Here is a 27,329-nt window from a genome sequence, read left to right as displayed (position 1 = left end):
TTTAGCATCTCTGTGTCAAAACTGCTTATCTCTCAAAGGTTTACATGGAAATGGAAGTTGTAAAACAATTAAACACTTTTACCTTTGAAACCTGTAATTATTTCTGTTTCTAAACAATATAGAGAATTTCTAGCTGCAGACATTCTGTCTCCTGGCATTAACCAACTTTTTAGCACATATATATATATATATATATATATATATATATATATATATATTATATATATATATATATATATATATATATATATATATATATATATATATATATATATACATATATGTAGACATACATGTATATATATATATATATATATATATATATATAATCTATGTGCGTGCATATGTGTAGGCATACATGTCCATATCTCTCTCTCTCTCTCTCTCTCTCTCTCTATATATATATATATATATATATATATATATATATATATATATATATATGTATTGCATTCGCACATTGGATCCACACTCTGACCTTTCACTGCAAAACATCTGACCAAAGGCATTATTAATGGGGGTGAAGGGGCCCAGAGTAAGGATCTCTTGTAATTATTGTCATTATACCTTCCTCCACAGCTGAACAGATCTGCCTTGCAACATAATAACCAGCACTTGCAAGTCTTGAACCCAGGACACTGTACAACATAGCCACAAGTTAACAATAAGCCATCTCAGCTGTAAGATGTCAGGATGATTTCTGTAACATATCATGCAGAACAGTCAGTCTATCATAGGGAAGGTACAATGTGGAAGCAGTAAACATTCCAATGATACATATATACATACACACACACACACACACACACACACACACACACACACACACACACACACACACATATATATATATATATATATATATATATATATATGTATAGAGTGTGTGCACAGCATATCAAACACCCATTATTCCTACAGTTGCCACCTTTTCAAATGTTTGATTCTTTCCTACTAATTAGAATTATTGCATGAAATATATACCCACACACAATGCAAAGGACATGACACCACACACAAGTTTGCATACATAGAAATGTTTATTTGTGTACTATTTCAGTTGTTTATGCCATTTCTTATAGCAGTTAGGTGTTTGAAATACATAATAACTGATTAATGCAACTCTCAAACAAAACATATGATACAGTAATCTGCAAAACATAGCATATTTTACTGTCTACACTAAAGCCTTCAAGTAGTACAACAGTAAAAAATACACTTGGCTTGAAGATAAGAATCAATCAACACTCAATTAAAGATGTAGTCCAGCAACCTTCAATTACACTCTGTACTCAAGCCCTAGGGGAAAAGCATTAGTTGTCACAATGTAAATGTATCTGTTACATAACAATGCTTAACTTAAAACATCACATGACTATCACACTGACAAACAGAACTGTGTGTAAGACAGTAAGCTCTAGCCCACCACTATTCCCATGGTGAAACGTATGAAAATGTACAGCCATATACTCTAATGTTTCGTATTACTGATATCCCTCACATGTTGTAACAGCCTAGGTTAAAAACATTTAATATCCCTCCCCCATAAAATGTCTTACAAGGGCATATAACAGTGTTCTCCATACACTGACCTCCGGACTTTACAGGGTTACACACATTTTGCCCAGCTGTAGCCCTCATATATATGGACCCTACCCCACAATTTGTGTGGGAGTCCACAGCATTACTGGAATGATAACAGGAATGCCAACACTAAATAATGATAGGCCATACCTATCAACATCTTACTGCATGGCATCTGGAATATAGGTGGAGGACAGAGGCTGAAACACAGGGCCATATTTGAAATATTGCTGTTATACACTGTAAAAGTTGCTGGTGTTACAGGCATGGTTGCAACATACCCTTACTCAGGAATATGAAGTCAAAAACACAAATGGATGTTGCCATGTACTGATAACATTCAACGGAGAGAATGGCACTGATATGACAGAGACAAGACCTGTGTGGTGAACAGACAAAACATAACAGCCAATCCTGTGACCATTATGTGGATAGGCCCACAGGTGAGAGCTATGCAGACAGACTGCATTCCATGCAAAACTAGCATGTACAGACAAACCCTGTAAAACTAGTAGTATTCAATGCACATAACAGCAATACTCACACACTGTCCCTAGGTTTGGAACCTTATACAAACATGTAGTTGGCCTGTGTCCACAAGTCCTGTTGTAAGAGGTATTGCTACCTGCTGTCTGTAATACTGCTGCCCACACACAGGAAGGATGTCTTCCATACAGGAAAGGTAAAGGGACAATGCCCACATGATGTAGTCATTTATAGCAGTGGGTTGCTATGACATTGACTATTAGAAGTACTACACATCTGGCTGCAAGTGGGGAACACCAGTTGGTGCAGAGACCATCATCTGACCATGAACAAAACCTACAAAAGCCATACTGCAACCTATTCAAACCAGCTCAATCCCTGTAGCGGAGAGAGAGAGAGAGAGAGAGAGAGAGAAATAGAGAGAGAGAGAGAGATGGGATAGATGATGTTGAAATATTTATATGTGCCATCAAGACTTGCTGTAATGATGTCCTGCTGAACAACTGCTATGGACATAGCATCTGGCCCTGTGGGTAGTGGGCCATACCTGTCAACTGTGCCAATCTGTACAGAATGTCAAGATTTAAGCCATCATAGTGTTTGTTTTGTTCCTCCAAACATCTATATTAGTCTGTCAAATAGCTGAAGGTGGAAGTAATGAAGTCATGATAGACACATGAGTTTCAGACCCCCACCACCTTCACAACAATCATGGTAATGTGAAATATATCATGCAAACTTCATAGGTTTGTAATAGGCATGTCTACGATCGGTCCCTATATATCCCCGCCCTAATGTTAGGCTGTGTCCACATGTGATGCTCTGTTTCATAGCAAGTCAGAACAGCTCAGCTGTGGAGGAAGGAGGTTCAGAGTGTGGAACCGATGTCTGAATGCACTCCATATATATATAGACATGTATGTCTACATATATACATACACACACACACACACACACACACACACACACACACACACACACACACACACACACACACACACACATATATATATATATATATATATATATATATATATATATATATATATGCACACACACACACACACACACACACACACACACACACACACACACACACACATATATATATATATATATATATATTTTCCCTACTGTTAAATGATTGTGCTGCATGATATGTTTGAGAAAACATCACACATATCTGCAGCTCAGATGGCTTAGTGATACATTGCTGTGGCTATGGTATGCAGGGTCCTGGGTTAGATACTTGCAAGGGCTGATAATTTATTTTCTGGTCAGAACAAGGGCTGTTGGATACAAAATGATTAAATCACCTTTAAGCAGTTGTAAGCAGGTGCAAAATGGACAGTTATGTATGGTGTGAAATTCTTTTTGGGAACAGATTGCCCTTTTTTTGTTAAGGTGAGAGTGGGATGTTGGGGAAGGATAGTAGGTATATTTGAAGAGGTATGTTGGGTCAGAAGACAGACAAGACAGTATACAGGGGTGGTATATGACACATGTGGGGTGTAAACACCTTGGACAGGGAGAGGTGTTTGGAAATTGGAAGCCTGTAAATGGAAACAGTGGGACTGAGGTCCCCACCCATGGGCAGTCACCACTGCACCTTCACAGCCCTGAAGGTGGCTGTGCTGGGGGCTGTGCAGAAGGGACAGGCTGACCTTGTAATTGTGCCACAAGGCCCTCAAGCTGATGTAGTAGATCCCCCAATTCTCTGTAGAGCTCCCTATGCACCAGACCCTGAACCTGACTTCAGGTAACAGGATCCTGTCTGTGCCTGCTCCTGGGGGTGGGACGAGCCCCATCCCCTGAAGTGGTTCCACCTAAAGGTAGTGCAGGACCAGCAGATGAGGTGGTCCCAGGGTGTGTCCCAGAGGTTCTGTGGCCTGGTGCCATGGCCAGATGAGGTGCGAGAGGTGGGTCTGCTGGGAACGACCTTCCCAAGCATGCTATTGTGTTGCAGTTTTAGAACTTATGTGGGTTAGTAATAGTCAACACAATCCAGGATTAGTTATAACAGCCTGCATAGATATTTCCATTAGCCCAAAACACCAGATTTGGAACAGTTGCATAGCAAACAGAACACATGTATATATGGAATCACAGTGGCCATTATAATGGCATGCAGGTTACATTCATAGCAACAGGCCACCAATGATAGTATTTCAACATGGACCATGAATAGAAATACATTTTAATATTTGTTGAACAATAGGATATATGTCCCAACAGTAGATTTGGTGTAAACAGACCCATTGATTTGTGTGTTCAGATTACTGTTACAGATATGGTGAGGGGGAGAGATGTCAATTAACAACTATTATATCCTTGCAGTATGAGGTCCTCAGACCTTTTTTCCTGTTTATGTCTTCCATGTACCTTGTCCTGGGAGTGTCTCCCTGCGTATATTCCCCAGGAGAATGATATAATAATAAACTTCTTTGTACAATATCACAGAACCCTCTTTGGATGCATGGCCCATGATCTGCAGGAGAGCACTGCCTTTGGAACAAGCTCGTCCACAGGGTAACGATGTCGGCCTGCATAACTGCAGTTATGAGCAGGTGCGACATCATTGCACTGATCTTATCCTATACGCCTGTCAATGTGCTGCTGCAGTTAGGAGGGTCCTGCTAGCCACAGGTGGAAGTCATGCCATCCAGCCCCCAATGACACATGCTGAGGAGCTCCTTGCCAGCCATGGGGTACCAGTCCACCAGCCAAGCCAGGAACCTGATGATAGCATTATGGAGATGGGTGCTACCCACACAATGGATGAGGAGCATACAGGTAAGGCCACAGAGCACATTAGTAGACCTCTGTTGCTTATCCATCTTTATCTGTAAAGTATCTTCATGCATATGTCAGATAACATAGTCTGTTGCTGCAGTGTAGTAATGAACAGTTGTGCATAATCTCTAGTATTGTGGGTTTGTACTGTTGATGTACTGAAATGCAGCTCCTACCCTGTACCAATGCCACAGGTGTGGCTACTGACATTACATCTCTAACACAACTATGTAAGTCCCTGTGGTATACAACTGGGACAGCAGCCTGTAGCTGGTAAGTATGGAGTTTTTTTTTCAGGTTTGCTAATACACCGACCATATTATGGCCATGGTATTGGCCATACACACATTTAACTCACCTACCCATAATGCATGATGTACATGTTCATTTATTGTTGCAGTTAAATGCACTGCATCACAGTGGTCACCATGGTGGCATATCTGAAGGTTATGTAAGAGTCCTGCAGTATACCTAACAACCTGTCAGTGCAAGATGTGTGGACAAAGATGAACATAATGGTGGGACAAATGGCCTACAGTAGGGATATGTCTGAAACATTACCCTTATACAGTGGCTACAACAGTGTATACACCACTATTACAATGGCAACTGTTACAGATCTACACAATGGCATATCACAATACCACATTCCACACATTTTACAACCTGTAATGTGATCCTAACATGAGCAATGAATGTGTAATATGGAATCCTATGTTAGGACAACAAATATGGGGAATGCATACCTTAACAATCACTGGAAGCATATATGTGCACACACTGCAAATAACATATTGTGGCAGCAACTTTTGAGGTACTGACACATTCACTTTTCTTGAGTAAGCACCTTCCATCAAGTACAGGGCCTTAATATCACACCAAGTAATGGTCTGCTGTCCTAGAAGTATGCCCATGACATTTGCCCACTCACCTGCAACAGAGGCAGCCATGGCTTGCACACATCTTACAAACCATGGACTTAATCCCATATTCAAAAGATAGCACTCAGGAGTGTGAGACATAGCCATACCTCACCATTGCATATATCATGGCAAACAGTGCAGACAGTTATGTATCTGACTATGAAGCATGGGACAACATTAATGTTGCAAATAAACAGATGCCCATCCAAGACAGATGACAACACATGTTGCAAACTGGTCATGGAGGCTGCCCAGAAACATGCAGCACTGAGGTACTTGCAGGAATGTCTCGCAAGTACTGCCTGTGGAGTACCTGTGTCAACAATCACCTGGACTCTGCATAAGTGTGGCCTATGTATTAGGTTAATCAGATGGAAGAGTTGTTCCACAGGAAACATCATCCGGGGCTCTCTACAGGTAGCATATGCATAACATCAAGTCTCCCAAAGGCATGTGTTGCAATGTGCAATGGTGTACAAAGACCAAGGCTGAAACCTACAGACAGTATTAATAAAGATACATATGGTGCACAAGCAACACCTCACTCCACATCAGGCCCACCAAGCCCATCTGCACCTTGCTTGGTGCCAGTGTACACCTTTAGGTTTGCTGTTCATTAGCAGGAACTAGGCCGGTAGACATGGTGTTCTGAATTTGGAACACTGCAAAATGACACTCATGTGTGTCCCATAGCTGTCAAGCATCTGCTATAAGGCTGAGGATGGGGAGAGGTGTCATCCTGAAACACAACAGTGAAGTGAAGCATACATCCAAAGCTTGCTAAGAATGGCTGTATCTGAACGCAGTCAAAGTCATGAATTGAGCCAGACATAACCCTGACTCCACAGCAATAGTGAAGGCACTGTATGACCTCCAAGGGCTGTGCACATGAGCTGACCTTGCAATCCGGCAGAGTTGGGGGACATTTGTAGGGCGGAGTGACCAAATAATGGAAAGTGAAGATGGGCCATGCTAGTATACCCCTTCCAGGAATAGTAACTGCTGTAGTTGACTTAACAGGTGCTGCAACAAGCCATCATGTTAAGGGTGTGCACACTTATGCATCCCACATATTGTATGCATCTCAGTCAGCATCTGCACATTTGCTTGATACTGCATTTGATTGCACAGGTCATATGTCACATATCAGGTGTGTGTAATGTTTACATATGCAGTATTGCGGCCACATTGCATATCATAGAAGAGGCTGGCATGTCAATAAGGGTGTGTACACTCCTCACAGCCACAGTAAGCTTTGAAGGTTGTCAGTCTAATTGGATTTTATTGCTCGTACATGCACTGCTGATGATGAGATCTGCAAATCAGAGGTCAGACATTAATAACAAAACCCCCCAAACACACACATGATGTAAACCAAATGGCTCAGCCTAGGTCTCTGGCAAACCCACAACACACCCTGTGCATATGATGATACCTGTGCCACATCCCTGTCATCCATACCATCAATGCAGGAACATGCTAATATGGTTCTGATGCACAGGGTAAATGTACTAAGGTTTAGCAATGTAATGCTATGTAACATATTTTCGTCTGGAAAGTTTAATGCTTACATGTCAGGATGTGTAGCTGTCCAGCCATAATGCATTATAGCTGTTATTAACACTGACTGATTGTGGTCTCCATAATGTATTCAGTTTGTGTCGTAGGTCTCTATGTGTCAGCAGGATGTTGGTCTGCTGTTGTTTCCTTCAAGGGGTATGGCACTGTGGTGACACACTGACTGCGTCATATCCTGGGTACAGCTGAACACAAGTAACAGGTCTGTATAACAGTTACTGCATGTGCCACATGGCTGATAGGTCTGAGGGCTGTATACAGGTGACTGCATGGTGACTGATGTCAGCAACCCTTCTGCAGTGGACAATGGTAAGTGTACTGGGTGGTACACACCAAATGTTTGTGAATAACAAACATACACAGAGGCTTTGGTGTTGATGCAATACACAGAGAATTCTGTACACATGGATGTACTTAATTTTGCAGTGAACTCATTTTAGCCTATGTAACTCTACCAAGACAAAATAGGCAAAACATCACATCAGTAAATAATTAGTCTGCCAGTTTAATGCCATTGATGATGGTACAGGAAAGGTATATGTTCTCTTCCTCAATGTAGTGCAATCCTGGAGTTGGTAAACATAGATGTGCTGGTGTGGGTGGTGCAGCCCTCCACTTTGGAGGGTGTGGGGTGGCGTAGAACAGTGTGATTGACAGCTACTTAACCTGTTAACATGAACTGTACAGAATTAAAGCAGACTAGGCGGGGGGATGCACTCAACAATAACCCTAATGAGGGTGGCTGTGCCCACAACATCCACACCCAACTCTATATACCAACTCCAGTATCACTGTACAGCTGTATAGTGGGGAAGAAGGCATTTACACATCTACTACTAGTTTTGATGGAATGAACTTCCACAAGATGATTCCTTTGAAATGTTTGCATTTGCCAGTCAGTTCTTGGACAGATGACCTCCTGGAACATGTATTTTTTGCAAAATGAAGCAGATCCCTTTACATACACACACACACATACTTGGCAACACTGTGAGTAGAACCCCTACCTAGGTACTTATTGCTACTACTGTGTTTGGCCTTAATTGCACATACCACACAGCTTTTAGGATGAGGTGTGCCCCGAGTTTCTTGTTAAGTGAAGAACATCACCAGGCCTTGTACAGTATGGTAATGGGAGATGTACTGGGTGTTAATGAAAAATACATAGTATGACATACTGTCATATACACATTGGCAAAGACATAACAGTCATAGACACATCTGAGAGACCTGCGTTTATCAGTACTAATTACCTTGTCAGTGAGTCCATTCTGTTACAGATAATTTGCACAAAGCAAGTGCATCATTGGGCTGGATAGTGTAATCAGTTACCTGTATGGTTGATGATGACAGTGGTCCTCATACAGTGGACCTTGGGACATGTACCGGGGGTATCATGGTGTAAAGACAATATACCTAGCACCCACAGCCAACATTGGATATTTTACTCACTGAAACCCATGATAATGCTCTGACATACCCACAATCACACATTGACCAGGACTGCAATACAACCCCTTGTCTATCTAATCAGTGCTACTACATGGATATGCATTTATTGCACATGTCACAGGGATAGTAGGGTGAGGGTTTGTCATGGATCTCTTATTCCTTGCAATGTATGGCAAGGTGTATTGTATTTGAGGAATGTGGCCTCAGAATGCTGTATCCTACAAATATTCATGCTTGCACACATACACACACGTGCCAGGACTCAGAGGGTAACCCATTTGTACAACAGTGTTATGCTGGAACTACAAGCTCCAGGTAGCCCATAGGGTGAAGAGTGTAAATAGGTACATTTAATGTCTATTACAGCAACAGCCTTTTCTAACTATGACAATGGGGGGTGTAGTGGGTGAGAAGGCCCTCAAGTTATTACCAGCTACAAGTTTAAAAACACACATACACTGTTATTCTCAGTAATGCACACTAACACATTTGTCAGTACTGGGGCCCATAGGTGCAGGTGTTCCCAGATGTGTACCAGGATAATGTCCATGGAGAGATGAGAAGAGTAGGGGATGCGGTGGTATCATGCCACCTGACATTTGTCAGCAGGCCTTCTATCAACTGATGCCACTTGAGTGATCCTCAGGGTGACAGTTAAATGCAACATCCAGTCATCTGGTTTTCTCTTGCAGACGGCCAGTGAGGTGCTCCAATTGACATGTATGCAACATATACTACATAACATGGCCAGAGTCTGGGTTGGAGACTTGTACTCAAGAATGTTCTGTTGACTGTGGTAGTCTAGTTGAGGTATACATGGCAAGTGGTGCATAGAGGGTGGGGTTTCTTAGCTGTGGCATTCATAACACAGCTGGGCAGAAATGTTAGTGTCAGTCAAACATAGGTTGCCTGTAAGCAGCCAAGTTGGATACCTGACATCCGCACATCTGTACAGAGGACAGACTGAAATCAGCTAGCCAACAGGTTACACATTAGGATGAATGTTTTGACAGATAGACGTCTGACACTGATAGGTATGCCATTACTACATGACAGTCCCCCTCAATGACATGTCCTATACACATAGTAATCTACAGTTAATATCCACATATCAGATCAATATCCAGTAGCAAATACTTAAGAACACATAGCTCACAAAAGAACATGATAGTCAGTACAGCTTTGCATGCAGTGTTGTATGGTTCCAGTACTACAATCTGCAATCCACTCTTACTTGGGAAAGCATTGTTAATAGTAGTAATGTAATGATACAATATATGCAAGTGTGACTGCATATAACCTGGGATACTACCCATGTATGAAACACATACAAAGAGAAAAGATTGTTGCACTATCCATATACAGTCAGGTGTCCCATACAGTATACTCACACCCCTTGCTGCTGTAATGACAGCATATAGAAGCATGTTATGTACATGGAATTAAATACACTTATTAAATATATCATTACCCTGCTATTTCATCAGAATGGAATGTGATCACTGGTGACCAGGGCTGAGTATGCTTAGCAGATGTAAGCATTGCTTAAATATAAATGTTAATCACACCTGCGCACTGGTAAACGAAGCCTGCATGGTGTAAGCACTTATTCGTTTAACTGTATGTTAGCAGTGCTTACCATCATGCAAACTCAAACAAACCTGCTCAAAACTGCCTTAACCACTCTGTATCCAACAGTCCTTGTCTGCCTACCAACAGGATAAACAGCCGTTGCAGGTCTTGAACCCAAAGACCCTATACACATGTCAGATGGACGAAAACCCAGATTACCGATGACCACATCACCGAGACAACATCGCCAACAACATGCATCCCCAACAGTAAGTCAATGAATTACGGAACGGAATACATTCCCGTTCCTGTAATACATTCAAAAAACCACATTAAAACATGTATAGAAACATGTATACTGGGGGCAAGGCCCTCTGCACCCCCACACTCCCCCTACTTAAATATACCACCTCCAAGATTGCACTACAGTGAGGGAATGAGAATAAATCCCATTCTGCACTACTCACCATTGTCGGGGATGCATTCTGTTGGTGATGTCGTCTCAGTGATGTGGTCATCGATAAACTGGGTTTTCATCCATCTGACAAGTACCTATATATATATATATATATATATATATATATATATATATATATATATATATATATGTGTGTGTGTGTGTGTGTGTGTGTGTGAATATGGGTCCATGTCAAATCCATAAAAACCCATATTGCCGATGACCGGATCACCAAGACAAGATCACCGACACCACACATCCCCGACAATGGTGAGTTGTACGTAATGGGATGCGGTGTTATCTCGAAGTTGGTATATTTAAGTAGGGGTATGTGGGGGGGGCGTAGGGGGCCTTGTCCCCTGGTATACACATTTCTGTTTATTTTTTAACTGTATTATGGAAATGGGAATAGATTCTGTTCCATAATACATATACTTACCTTTGTCGGGGATGTGTGGTATTGGCAATCTCATCTCGATGATCCGGTCGTCGGTAATGTGGGTTTTCATGAATCTGACATTGATCCATGTATATATATATATATATATATATATATATATATATATATATATATATATAAATATATATATATATATATATATATATATATATATATATATATATAGATAGATATATGTGTGTGTGTGTGTATATGTAAACGTATATGTGTATATACATTTACATATATATATATATATATATATGTGTGTGTGTGTGTGTGTGTGTATATATATATATATATATATATATATATATATATATATACATTCACATATATGTATGTGTGTGTGTGCATATATATATATATATATATATATATATATATATATATATATATATATATATATATATATATATATATATATATATATATATATATATATATATATATATATATATATATATATATATATATATATATATATATATATATATATATATATATATATATATTTAAAAACATATGTCCATAACATGTAGTGGAGTCATACCTCAGCAGCACCAATAGTCACAACCTCTTAGTACAAGGGGATGTAATGTAAGTATTGCAGGCATAAATGTTGAATGTTGCTACAGTAACAGGCGTCAACACACATGTTGTGTGGGAAGTCACTTCTGATACTGACATGTACACCATCAGTTTCTGACAGACATCATAAGATCATCATAGTTAAGTACCACACAGATCACAGTAATGATCCTGTGGAGTGCCAAGATAATGTCCATGGAGAGATGAGAAGAGCAGGGGATGTGGGTAGAGTGGTATCATGCCACCTGACATTTGTCAGCAGGCCATCTATCAATTGATGCCACTTGAGTGATCCTCAGGGTGACAGTTAAATGCAACATCCAGTTATCTGGTTTTATCTTGCAGGGGGCCAGTGAGGTACTCCAATTGACCAATAAACATGGACAGTCTGACACAATCTGGTCAGTCCAGAGATATACACAGAGCTCTTTAGTGCAATACGTGTGGACCAATCCTGACAAAGTGAATGTTTACAGCCATGTAAATGGGGATTTCACAAAAATACTGGAATAGATAAGCTCACACAGTTGATGTATTTACACACTCTTGTCTGTCCTAACACATAGAGCAGAAATCTCAAGACCACATACTTCCCACTAGTTAGTAACATACATCTTCACAACATCCCACTGCATTTTCAGAAATACACAACACTTATTGTGGCCAGGCAATGGTATATCTGACAAATATCTAGACATAACATCACACTAGCTAAATACACTGAGCTGCTAGGCATGTCACAAAGCACTGTGTAAACTACAGGCAGACTGCCACAACACTGAACCAAGTTTCCTAAGGGGGAATACACATGTACTTGCAAATATAGCAGGCACTACAGGCATGTAACAGTACGGAGTAACAGACACCAGTGTGAAAGTGCATACCCACAACCAATCTGAACACAGTCACAGTCACATTATGATAAGCCTTGTTAATAGTACAGTATATGGACTGTGTGTACAAAACCATCCTCATATGTGCCACTCACACACTAATCCTACATATACTGGGCCAATACACAGTGTAGTCTGATGCCAGATGATGGTATGAGACATGTATCAGTCTGGCCCTACAAACATCTATGCTGACAGGGTAACATAAACTGGAGCAGTATGCAATGTCAGATAGAACAGGACCAAGAACAATGACATCTACACAGTCTACACACAGACCAAGTAACATATTCACAATACACTCTCTGTCAACAATCACCATAAGTACACAGACCTCACTACTGTACAGACTACAACAGAATGTCCAGGTTTTGTCCTCAAATATAAGGCCTACTATACATATCATGTCTAGCAGTCTGATATCTCACCAGCTTGTTATCAGGTATGATGTCAGTAAATAATGATGTACTGCACATATGCACCTCTTAATGCATGACATATGGACAAAGGGTGACAGACTTGGGGGACTGAGGCACAAACACAGGGCCAATATTGACATACTGCTGTGATATACTGAGAAAATTCCTGGTGTAACGGGTTTGTTGTGACGTATCTCTTCTGAGGGATATGAAGTCAGTAACTCACATGGATGTCCCCATGTACTAACTGCAATCATCAGAGTATGCTACTGCACTTCTAAAGATAGGAAATGTGTGAGTAGCACACCACATGTAAGACTCCAAACTATAGCCAGGCTGCAGATAGCCTTACAGGTGAGAGTTTTCTCAACCACATAACACTGTCATGCCAGACTTTAAATCATGTAGAACAGCCATATCCACACAAACCCTGTTAAACCAACATTACTTCAAATGTAGAACAGCAATACTTAACATTCAGTCACCCTGTCTGGAACATCTCCCTCCTGTGTGTTGACAGGTCTCCACAGTGTATGTTGTAAGAGGTATTTCCAACTACCCTCTGTGATGCTGTTTGTCAAACACCCACATGAAGTCCTGCTCACAGTGAAGAAAAAGGACCAACACCCATATGAAGTACTTAGTTATAGGAGTGTGTTTCCCTGCAATTGGCTATAGGAATGATACCACAGCTGTTCCACGTGCAATTAGCAAGTAAGGGACTGCAATTCATGCACAGGCCATCAGCTGATCATGAGCATTACTTACAAAACTCAAGCTGTGGCCAATGCAAAACAGATGTACTTTTCCACATCCACCAGAGAGGGAAAGAGAGAGAGACAGAGACAGAGACAAAGTAAGAAAGGAAGAGAGTAAGAGATTAAGAGCCAAATATGTTTGTGTATGATCTGTTTGTGGAGAGTGGTATCTGGTTATTATAATGGTTGCCTATATTGTTTACTAATCCATACTGTCACATAGTAGATGCACATGGCTGTACACATTTATGGCTGAGGATTGTCTACAACAACATCTACAGTGTTTGAAACCTGGTTGGCCTTGTAATGTGGACAATGGGACATATAGGTCCTCAATATAATGATGTAGCAAAACCCCCACTACAATGGATCCTGTCATTACACAAACACCTCAACAGGATACTGATGATACACACACTTAACTGTACTGAGTTTCAAACCCCTACTTCGCTATGTATTGCTATTATAGCATTACACAGTTATTGCACGTGCCACAGAGCTTACATGTTGGAATGCTCTCCAAAGGTATCTTTGAAGGTGAGTGACATCAGCAACTGTGCTAAAGAAGGGGTAAAGTAAGTGTAGTAAGTGTGAATGTCCACAAAAGCAGGCATCAATGAAGACACACACACACACACACACACACACACACACACACACACACACACACACACACACACACACTCTCTCTCTCTCAAGGAAACACACACATTATCACAGTTGGAAGGATCAGGATTAGAACTCCTACCTAATTAGTTTAATACACTACAGTATTACACAGATATCACAAGCACCACAGAGCTGATATGGCCAAAATATGGCTAAAGGGTTATTTCAAGGTGAATGACATCAGCAGGTATGCTAAAGTTGGGCAATGGGAGGTGTAGTGAGTGTGAATGGCTTCAAAATCATTAATCTCCACACACACTTGCCAGTACTGAGATTCAAACCGCAACCTAGCTATGTATTGCTATTATAGTGTACCGCATTTATCGCACATGCCATGGAGCTTATAGGATGAATGTTGTCCCAATGTACTTCTAAGGTGAGGAACATCACCAGCCCTTGTAAATACTGGCATTGGGTGATGTAATGGGTGAGAGATCCCAAAAATAATTTTACACTAAACGCACATTTACATTTACCAGGGTGAGGTTTAAACCTCCATCTAAAAATCTTTATAGACCACTATGTTACGCATTTACCCCATGCACCACTGACCTGACAAGGTTTAGGTTTGGCAACAGGTACTTTTAAGGTGGATGATATCTGCAGGACTGCTAAAGTCAGGCTCTGAGATGTGTACTGGGTGTAAATGGGGTCAAAATCTTTGAGGTACACACACAAACACTTGCCACAGATGAGATTCAAACCCATACCTGTGTAGCTACTGCTACTACATTGATCTGCATTCATGGCATGTGTCATGGAGCGTACATGTTGTCAAGCTCTCCACAGGTATCTTTGAAGCTGACTAACATCATCAGCAGTACTAAAGGAGGGGTAAGGCGAGAGTAGTAAGTGTGAATGTCCATAATATCAAGTATTATCAAAGACGCATACACTCACACAAAAACACACAGTTGCCATATCTGGGATTAGAACTCCTACCTAACTAGTATATTACACTACAGCACTATGCAGTTATCGCATGCACCATGGAGCTTATAGAGCTGGTTCTTATCCAAAGGGATATTTCAAGGTGACTGACATCAGCAGGCTTGCTAAAGTAGGCCAGTGGGAGATGTAGTGACTGTGAATGGCCTCAAAATCATTAATCTACACACACACACACACACACACACACACACACACACACACACACACACACACACACACACACACACACACACACACACACACACACACACACACACACACACACACACACACAGAGTTTCACAGTTTCCATGTCTGGGATTAGAACTCCTACCTAACTAGTATGTTACACTATAGCATTACACAGTTATCACAAGCGCCATGGAGCTTATGGGATAGAGACTTAGCCAGAGGGTTATTTCAAGGTGACTGACATTGGCATGAGTGCTAACATGGGCAATAGGAAGTGCAGTGTGTGTGTATGGGCCATAAACCATTCCTCTAGAAACACACACACAACACTCAGTCACACACAACTTTACATTTGACAGGACTGGGTATACAAATGCTAGAAGAATACTGATTTGTACTATCATGTTACACAGTTATTATAAGCACCGCAGACACTATAGGGCTGAGAGCTACCAAAATCAAATGTCTGCAGTGATTGACATCAGCACATGCTGTGCAATGTGGTATGAGTGCACAGACATCTGCGACTGACAGATATGTATAGTCCACTGTTATTGTCAGACATGGGCTTCATTTTTCTAAGTGTAGAAGCATGCCCAGTATGAACTTCTGTATTGAGTGGATGAATCCATTCCAGTTAGGTTGTACTCCAGTCCAGAATTTTGAGTTCTACACCTACTGCTAGTGACCTGTTTCTGCAAAATATCTCTAGATAGGTTGACAATATGGAGTCACAATGGGCAAAAGATAGTGGGATACTGTAACTATTGTGTCTGTGCTGCTTGTGTTACATGGTTGGTGTTAGCAGAGATATTCAGACATATATACTCTTTTATACTGTGATGTATTATGTCATCAACTACTGACAGATATACTTATTTGCTCACAGTTATTTCCTGGGAAATAAAAGATGAATGAAGCTGTGTCCAGTATTGTGGTCTGCAGCCTACATATTCTTGCACATTCATGCCATTCTGGAGGGGTAGCTGCAGACACTTGCTGATGGGTCTGTGTAAATGGCCCAGCACCTTGGTACTGTGGTGGCTGAGGATCCCCTACTTGTACATATATTGATGTAACAGAATGGCCTTATCCTGCTGTGACCATACCTCTTAGCTGTACAGATTCACCCAGGTTACCCAGAGGCAGAGCTCATATATCTGGTCAGTTCCCCTTCACATTGTGATTTACAAGCAGGTTTGTAGCCACCCATTACTGGATTTTCAGGCAGGGTAGTATATGCACACAGAGTTTCAGACTTCACACACTCCATGGCATCCATGCTTCTACAATGCCCCACTCTGTTATTCTATCCTCCTCCTAACATTATGCGAGCAATATCTGAGAAGTATCCCTATAGTTATCCCTTCATCTCAGCAGTATTTAGGAGTTGGTCCACAGTTAATGCAGTAGGACCTGGTGGGGATGCTAGTGGGATTTGTCAACATGGTCTTGCAATTGTGTTCTGTGGACTGTGTTATGTTGTAAGTTGGGACCCCATGAGATAACATACATTGGCAGTACGGGTGAGGCACAGGCCTTTGACAGAGGACTGTCGGGCATTTGGTAGTGATGCAGACCATCTGTAGCATGCCAGTGCATTATGTCACTCTTACAGTCCCAGGCTGTGAGCCACTGGATTCCCCTGGGGTGAGAGGGTAAGTGTGTGAGATGTTAATGGCAATAGTTTCTGTTCATATTAATCCATTGTTCTGGATGCTGACAGGGTGCTGCTTACATCTAGGGACACACCTGCATGGGACACCTCTTCAGCATGCTGCATTTTGTGGGTATTCCCATACAGAAGTGGGGGTCATACTGTACTCATTCCCAACAGCAGGGATATGACCTGTGACAAACCTGTGGCTGATGGTGGGGTAAGCTGAGTGCATGAGTGATATGGAAGCTTCTTGCACCTGACTCACAGATATACCTGGGACATTCCTCTTATGCTGCCTTGTGCAGGGACAAAGGCAGTCTCTCATTACTTCATAACTGTGCCTTTTGTGGTCTGCCAGTGTTTGGCCAGACTACATCATTATTCCATACTACACATACAACTAATGTACTGCTACCCTATATGTACAATTCCAAAGGTGTGTGCAGTTGACAGTTACATTTTATGTACTCTGTCTAAGGTACTTCCACTTGTGTACTGTGTGTATATCTGGGCCCACATTTATGGCATGTCCATCTTTCAGATGGTAACAGATATTGACATTTGAACTGTGAGTATGGATGACTGCTGAATTGGGTCTTGCTGGAATGCATTGCGGTTGGCACTGCAGTTGTCAGAACATGGCCCTGTTCATCAATAGTACTGGCCATAGGCCACCGAGACACAACCTTCCATGCCTACATGCTGACCACTTCCACACAATGTACAACACACAACAACCTAACACACAGACCCCCTGCATATTTTACACAAGCAACAATCTATCCTGTAAATTGGGCCAGCTCAGGTAATCTGTGCTCCGCTGTTATTAAACCCACACGTATATGTTACTGCATTTCTATATAGGACTGTCAGGGGGTACACCTGACAACTGTAAACATGTGCTATGACTGTACTGGTATTTCAAGTACTCTGTTGGCTTTCATTTCATTTTGTATTCTGACCTATCATGCAGACTAGAGGCATATCAGTAGAGTACAGATCTTAGGTTTTATTGACCTATATTTCAGTTTCAGACTTTTTACCCTTCAGAACTAACATACAACTGCCAGACTTGTTATAGTCTGTCTGTGTAGGTTTGGAGGGGGGTTGTTCTCCATTGCCATCAATTGCAGGCCTTAGCACAGACTTTCTTTATGGTCATCTACACCTGTCCTGCCGGCTGAGGTATGTGAGACTCACTAACTTGCATGCATGTGTCCTATGGACAAACATTTGGGCCACCACATGTACTGCAGTGGGGTTTGTCACCTTGTCTAGTACTGCCTACTTTGCTGACACCAGTATTTGTTATAGATTTCATGCTGCCCATATAGGTATCCACTATCTGCTGCCATCCCATTCAGCCACCCAATTCCCTTGCATGCTCACATCCATACCATAGATACAACTAGCAGAACATACTACTCCATTCAGCAATTGATAGGAAGAGTGACTAACTTTGTGGCTGTGCCAATATTGAGGATGGTGCTGGAGGGATGACTATTTTGTATGCACATAGTACACTCCCTATACAGGGTAAAGCACAGGTAGTGTCATTTTTGGTATACCTTTTACTGTATGTGCGAGTCAGAGAGAGGTGTCATTCCCTGGGTCCCTACCGTGTCAGTGTATGTGCTATGCGTTGCCTCTTTGCCAAAGCCTGGGCATACTGGGCACACCTCCTTCTGCCTGCATGACCTCTGAGTCCCTCTGTGCCTGTGCTGGCCTTGGCAATGGTGGGGGACTGTATGGCCCTGCCCCATGCTGTTCCTTCTACAGCTGTTTCCACAGGATCATATTGTGTAGCATGGCACATACAATGAAAATTTGAGTACATGTAGCTGGAGAGTACTGCAAGGCTCCACCAAATATGTCCAGGGACTGGAACTGTGACTTAGCATCCCAAACACATGCTCTATTATGATTCTGGTTTGCGCGTGTGGCTCATTATGGAGTTCTTGTTATGGTGTGTGTGCATTTCTGATGGGTTTCATCAGCCACGGCTTCAGTGCATAACCAGCATCCCCCACTAGGTGGCCTTATGGGATGTCCCTACTGGCAAATCTCTGGTACAGTTGTGTCATATACCAGATGTGGGAGTCGTGATAGCTTCCAGGGCTGCCAGCTCACACATTCATGATAATGCCCTGGGCATCACACATGACCTGGCAGTTGATGGAGGGGAAGCCCTTGTGGTTTATGTAGACCCTATCCCACTCACCGGGTGGTGCTTTGATGTATATGTGCATGCAGTCTATAGCACCCACTACTTAAGGGTATTTTGCCATTTGGTGGAAGAGACGTATATTGCTGGCCAACGCCTCATGGGTGTTGAGGAAATATATGTGCTCACCGGCATGTGCTGACATGGCATCCAGGAACTGGTGGAGTACCCTGGATGCTGATGCCTGTGAGATCCCCATGATATCCCCAGTTGGCCTTTAGAAGGTACCTGTGGCTAGTATTCTTAAACCTACACATACCTTGGTATCCACTAGGATGGGTTCCCCTCTGTTGGTTCTGTGTCTGAGGTGTGGCCAACACAGCTCAACAATTTGCTGTGGTATGTCCCTGTCCACCTTATAGTGCTCAATTATCTCCAGCTCATGTAGCCCCTGGTAGGTTACCCTGGGTCTGTACACACTTCTCCTTCTCTTCACTGTGGGTTGGTCATCAGCATTCTCATCCTCACCACCCTCAGCCTCTTCTGCATATTGATGTATGAGAGCGACAGCAGCCCCTATCATTTTGTTAGTTTTGCAGGTAAAATTTCCCCATCTGTGCACACTGGTGGTGTAGAGTTTGTGGGAAAAAACAGAGTGAAAGGTTTTGCATAGTTTATAGTAGTGTGCTGGGGTGGACTGCTGCCTGTGTAATTGCCTGATTCTGATACAGTTCACCTGCCAGCTATGGTAGTTCTCCTCAATTGCCTTCCTACTGCTGTTTTCCCTTCCCATTGCCTTCCCGTTTAAGCCACAAGGCATGCCGCTCATACCCAGTGCTCAGATGTGAACAGAGCTGCTATTTCCTGTGTTTTGTTTTGTTTGTTTAAAACCCAGTGCACGGCACGAACACCCATTTAGGCAATGTAAACACTGCTAGGCAGCCTCAGACACCCCCCCCTTCCTTAGCTGTGCTTAGCTACAGGCAAACACGGGCCACAGAGCTCCAATAAGCGTACAGCATGCATGACACTCCCCCTTATAAGGTCATCTACCTATGTTGCTGCACCTACATGGTTGGGTGCAAGCTAACACTGAGGGGAAATCTGTGATTCAGTATCAATCCCCTCGTTTGCATAAACCTGACTGTTAATGCATGGTTATAAAACTGACACTCAGACTTCCCCTTTAGCAACCACTATTCCATGTCATTATTGTCTTATACATGCCCTTGACTATTATGGCAGAAAGCTGATTTGGGTTTAAAAACTTATTTCCAACTTTTTTCCTTATTTTCGGGCAGATCCCGTTTGCGCATCACTGCCTTATGCTTAAGCGGCAGAAATCGGCAAAAAAAAAAAGTTATTTTTTATAATTTTGCAACTATGTTCCATGCCAATGGCCATACATTTGTCCTTTGCCATGCCTACTATATTGAATACATGCTTTATTTGGAAATGTCATGTCTCCGTTTTGTAATTTGCAGAAATGTTTCAGTTAGTAATCAAATACATTTCTGCAGGTTACACTATTCCTGCACAGACACCTCCCTTGCTTCTTGGATTGCTAATTCATTTCATTTGCATGGTTTTCACCAGAATATGGGGTAATTAGCAATTAGCAAGACTGCATTGGTGGTGCTGCGATAGCGTTGTTGCCTTATAGTAAGACGTTGCCCTGTTCGATTCTCAGCTAGAACATCTTTTGTGTGAAGACATGCGTGAATGGGCGTACCTTCGTTGAAGGGTGTGTGTCAGAGCCAGCAACTCGGCACATAAAAATCTACTGCTAATCATTAGTGGACTGGAGTTCCGCTGTGGCGACCCCTAACCGGGAAAAGCCGAAAGACACAACATGGGGTAATTAGCAAACAGGAGCTGTGTCTGTCCAGAAATAGTGTAGGTGCGCTCAAGCACATCCCGGGACCTTGTTCCTTGATCGCTAGCTGGCCTTATTGCATGCAGCAGCTCTTGCACTATCCCTACACGCCGTGCAGAGTTTGCTGAATCCCAGGGCTAGTTTTCTTACATTTGTAAGACAAGCATACAAATCATATCACCATCCACAAATGACACAGAACTATTTACAAAATTCCAGCCAGCTGGGCTGGCAGCCCTCGCATTTCTATATAGTAAAAAACAATGCAGACATACCAACATAGGCACGATAAAATCTGTGATTTAATAAAACTTTTAAAAGACAAAACAAATGAAGACAATGTAGGATAAGCACTAGCACTTTCGGTTAAAACCTTCTTCAGATACTTTTTGTTACATTTCTATATAAACCGTATTAATATTTTCAAGTGACATATAATTATTTACAAAATTCCAACTAGGTGGGCTGGCAGCATTTTGGTTTGTCACAGTTGTTTTAGGGTAGGTGCAATGCAGATGACATTGGAGTCATCTGCATATTGTATGATGGAAGCAAGTTAGTAGCTTTGTTTAGGTTATTGATCAGAAATGTGAAGAGCAGAAGCTTAAGAATTGAGCCATGTGGAACACTTACTGTAACGGGAAGTGGGGAGAAGAGGTCATCTTGCCATTTGACTGATTGATAGTGGTCAGACAGGTAATTTTTGAACCAAATGAGAGTGTTTCTAGATATGTCAAGTGATGCAAGCTCATGTAGGAGTTATTCACGGGAGACTGTATCAAATGCCTTTGACATGTTGAGAAATATTGAGGCAACTATTTGTCCATTGTTTTTAGTTGGTTGACAGCATTGGTAAATTTGAGTAGTGCCGTGGTGGTACTATAGCCTGGTTGAAATCAGCGTTGTGAGTGGGAATGGAGCTTATTAGATAGTAGGTGTTGCATCAGTTGAGAATGGACGCACTTTTTGAAGATTTTAGAAAGAGGGGATAGTATAGATATTGGCCTATAGTAAGATATTTCTAGTGAGGAGCCTCCTTTGTGGAGTGGGATTATGTTGGCTGTTTTCTAAATTTTAGGTACATACTGTTTAGTGATGGACCTTTTGATCAGTATTGAAACCTGGTAGCAGAACAGACCAGAAAAGTTGTGGATAGCCAATAGTATGATGAAAAGGGATGGCCCTGATTTTCCAGATGTGCAAGTTAACAGAATCAATCAGAAAAGGCAGTAGGTACTCTGGACTTTCCTGTTTTGCATACCTTTCTTATTGAAATAAAATAAATCGCTTTTACCAAGGAGTATATGGGATTTAGGAAGGCCATATTTTATAAGAGAAAGGATTTAGTAGTAGTAGAAAAAGAGCTGGGCTTTCAAATAGGTAAACAGCATATAGCTGTAAGGATGGTACAGAATGAGGGGGGAGCTAACGTCCTTAAACAATCAGAATAAGCCACAGGTACTTTCGACTTACTTGTTTTACATACCTTTCTTTTGAAATAAAATAAAATAAACCACTTTACTAGGAGTATGAGGGGATTTATAAAGACCAGGATTTATAGGAGTAAGGGTTTAGTAATAGCAGAAAAACAGCAGGGCTTTCAAATAGTTAAATAGCATGCTAAAGGAGACTGCCGTTAGGAAGTACAGGAGTGGAGAAGTGCTTTAGTTAAAAAAAAAATTAAACAAGGGCTAGCAATTAACAATTTTGTCCAGAGGATAAAACATACTAAAACAATTAGTCAGTTTATACAAGTGTCTTGCAAAAATGCAAGCACTTTCTGCTTTATCTTCTACACATATGTGAAAGCATGCCCTTTTATGTATTGTATTTCTTTTTGGCATAAAATGTTTATTGAGAGTAACACTCTGGACTGCTAAGAATAGAAAGCAACTGTATACTGTCACTGCTTCCTTGCCCATTGAATACAACAAAGTATTTTCCAAAATTTCTTCTGAGTCTTCTTGGTCACCACTAGTAGTCATATAAAACTTTGTCCTCATGCAGTCCTGCCAAATTGTTTTGAGAAGTCAAAATGTTCAGGTTGATATTATGTTTGTCAAAAGTTCAGTTTTCTAGGGCTGAACAACTTAAAGTCAGTAAAATGACCATATTGTGCAGTAAAATTGTTTGAGATGAAACAGCTTACTTTGAGCATGGCAGGTAAAACTTAACTGGTTGGCTTAGCCTTCAGACAGCAATGGCATTTTTGTTATAAAGAAGATCCCAGTTCATACACATGTCATGATGCCCACCTCTGGTTGCCAATAAGTACTAGGAGAAGTATTATTAAGGCCAGGAATCATCAGCATTTTAGTTAAACAGGTAAATGTTATTTTGTATGAAATGGCAGCACAGTAGAAATGATGTTATGACTTTAGTCACCATAAACTCACTGACCTTACGGACTACATATGGTACATTTTCAGGTCGATACATTCTTAAAAAAGCAATTCTGCAAATTGGTATTAAAGTTTCAGTGGGTCTGAGTATATCATCACAATATATATATATATATATATATATATATATATATATATATATTATATGCACACTCTAGCAGCTTTATTTTACTTATGACAGTTGCAATTAGTGCAATTGTCACACCACCAATCATTCCTATGAAACAAGTACACCTACGCAATGATTCACATTAACTTTAGTATAAATGTTTAACAAATTCGATAAATGCTATTGATTCTGCAAATGGCATCTGACAGAATACAATTCCAGGGCATACTGTCTGTGCTGTGATACCTAACATTTATACTGTATAAACATCAACTGTTCTTCTTTTCCCTTTTGTAGGTTTAATAAAGACATTTGCTAATAACATTTTAATAGTGTAAACAGCACATGTTTAATGCAATATTTCTGTGGGAAACTACTTGCAAAATTTAATTCATAACCTCAGCAAAGCATGGAATTTCTAACTAGAGACGGTAAATGCGTGTTCATTTTTAAACAAGAGTTTAAGCAAGCATAAAGAAGATATTATTTTCTATTAACAGGCATCTTTAATGTCTCTACCGTTGGCTAATTAGCTGAAGAGCTTCTACTGTCTGATTATTTGTCATCATTGCATAAATTTAGAAACATCCCATAGAGTAATTTCTGTAAGCTTATTTTAAAAGATGGAATGAAGGGATTATATTTTGCAAATAAAAAGACATTTTTGGCTTTTAATAACAGCCCTTGTGAAAGGGAAATATTGTTCTTTGTTAAGTAGAATCCTCTGTAGCAACTGTAAATAAACAGTGATGGTGTGATTCATTTTTAGTTTTTTTTTGCTGATTATAATTACTGGAAAAAAGGTTTATAGAGTTACTGTCACCCATATGCCATGCCAGAGTACTGATATGTTCACCAATGACCATAGAAATTAGTCAATCTACAGACAGTTCCATTAAAACTGAGTGCATGTTAGTGAATGCAACCATCTGTCTTCTTAGAGCCTATTTCCAACTGCTTTTGTTTTCCTCAGAGATAACTGGTTAGAGCCAGTGAATTTTTTGTAAAGAAAAAGGTGGCTGCACACACACACTGCGTTTTGGTCAACCCCCCCCCCCCCCAAAAAAAAAAAAATTTGTTTTTCTCTAAATCCTCTTTCATAAAAAATTAATAAATAAAATCTATTCTCTTAATGATACAACTGAAGTGACATTGTAGAGCAAATTAATAAGGATGATAGTGGACAACAATTTCCCATTACTATGAAAAAGGCTACTTGCTATGCGGATTATTACTAGAAAATGATGAATCATTGTAACAATATTCATTTGGTCATTAAATTGCAGTTTCTTTAATCAGGAACCAGGAAAACATATGTCAAGTAGTCCAAGATATATATAAATATATATATATATGAATCTACCTGACATTGTGGGCAGTCGAGAATGTCGACAACCATATGGCCGACACCATATGATAGACATTCGGATTGCCGGCAATTGGAAACCGGTATCTCACTATAGTGCGGAATGGAAAGATTTCCATACCTGCACTGTAGTGCAATCTCAGAGTTGGTATATTAAAGTTATGGGGTGGGGTAAGGGGTGGAGCCCCCCATGGGGGTTGCAGCTGGGCATAGCTCCCTTGCTAGCACTTTAAAGGAAATTTAATTTCCTTTTTTGTGGATTTATTCATAATGTCGAGATTTTGAATGTCGGCCATATGGTGTTGGCCATATGGTTGTTGGCATTCTAAAATTTCTACATTATGAAGTAGATCCATATACATGTGTATGTATATATATATATATATATATATATATATATATATATATATATATATATATATATATATATATATATATATATATATATATACATATATATATATATATATATATATATATATATATATATATATATATATATTATATGCATAAAAATGTATGTGGGTGCCTGCAGGATTTTTTGCAGAGAAACCACCCCACACAGCCATTACTATGTTCGATTACTTGGCTATTTTTCCCCAGTGCCATAAACACTGTTCAAAACTTTCAGTGTGTTTTCTGTTTTACTTCTACAACATTTGCAGATATTTGGATTTAATTTAAAATTTTTCTTTTAAATTTTATAGTACAAACATTGATAGACGTTTCCTAAACAAAGCAATACAGTATCACAGTGAAAACAGACTTAGCACTAAAACTTCTCTTCCTTTGAAACTCACATTCACTGAAACAGCATTGAAACCCACATTCAAAGAAAATACACCTGGCTAATGGCAGATAAGATTATCTTTGGGATGTTTTCAAATTACAGGAGCCTTGCACACATTTTTAGGACCATGCAAAAATTCTTTGATTCACTTTCCAGATTGTATTAAATTATAACTTTCACAGATTAGTACTAGGTTAAGTGTCCTTGTGAGCCTAGCCAATTATCCCTTGTGAGACTTAAACCCTGCATCTTGTGTTTGTAAGGCAAACACCTTAACCATTAGGCCACCCTCCCCATAATATGTGATAACTAAATTACGTCCCTTTTTTATTACAGCACCACTTGTTAGAACGTATTTTAAATTTACAGTTTTGAACATTTTTTCCAGTAAGCAATGAATATGAACCAATAATGACATAATGACAAAATTGTCCAATTCAGAACATTTCAACCATAAACTTCCACTCAAACTTCTGTAATTACATACCATCATCGGTCAATATGCACAATCTCTGCAGCAGTAAAAATCATCTGAATAATTCCATATTAAAGAGATTTGTAACTAATGAAAAGGTTGCTACTAGAGAACAACTTTATATTTCAGAGTTTCACCTACAAATTCAGTGTCTGCTACCCTTGAAGAATAAATTGCCAGTGTTACTTTAAAAATGGTAAGCTGGTAATATTGCAAAAGGGAATGGGCAGCAAACTGAAAACAGGTTCATCGTTACAAGGAATCTCATCTAAAGGAGGACATAGTCAGGACTGCAGCACCCTACCCCCTTAAAATACAACACAGTATCAATAATCCATCTACATGCTGTGGGACTAGAACCCAGAGCCTTCTGCTTCAGAAGGCATGCATGCTACCCTACTTTAGAAGCTTATGCCACAATAAAAATTTTATTACTAAACAAAACAACTGCACTTTGTAAACAGATGCACCTGAAACTCAGTTCCACAAAAATGCAGTTTGGTACTTGATGTAGAGGATTTACACTCTTGTTCCCTATAGCTAAAGTACAGGGTTTGAGTCTATGCAAATTACTAACCACCTGCTAATCCTAACTAGAGCATTTTACTCATACACACACTTCTACATCTTAGTGCAAGAAATCTGGACAAAGCATAAATTAAATAGGGGCAGATTATAAATACTGCTCTTGTGAACTTTGTTAGAATAACAGGATTTGTGCTAGTATGCATTTTTCTAAAGGGTATGAAGT

Source organism: Protopterus annectens, chromosome 5.part0, assembly GCF_019279795.1.
Source record: "Protopterus annectens isolate FY-2018-M chromosome 5.part0, PAN1.0, whole genome shotgun sequence".
Taxonomy (NCBI): Eukaryota; Metazoa; Chordata; order Ceratodontiformes; family Protopteridae; genus Protopterus; species Protopterus annectens.
Note: the sequence above shows the minus strand (reverse complement) of the source record.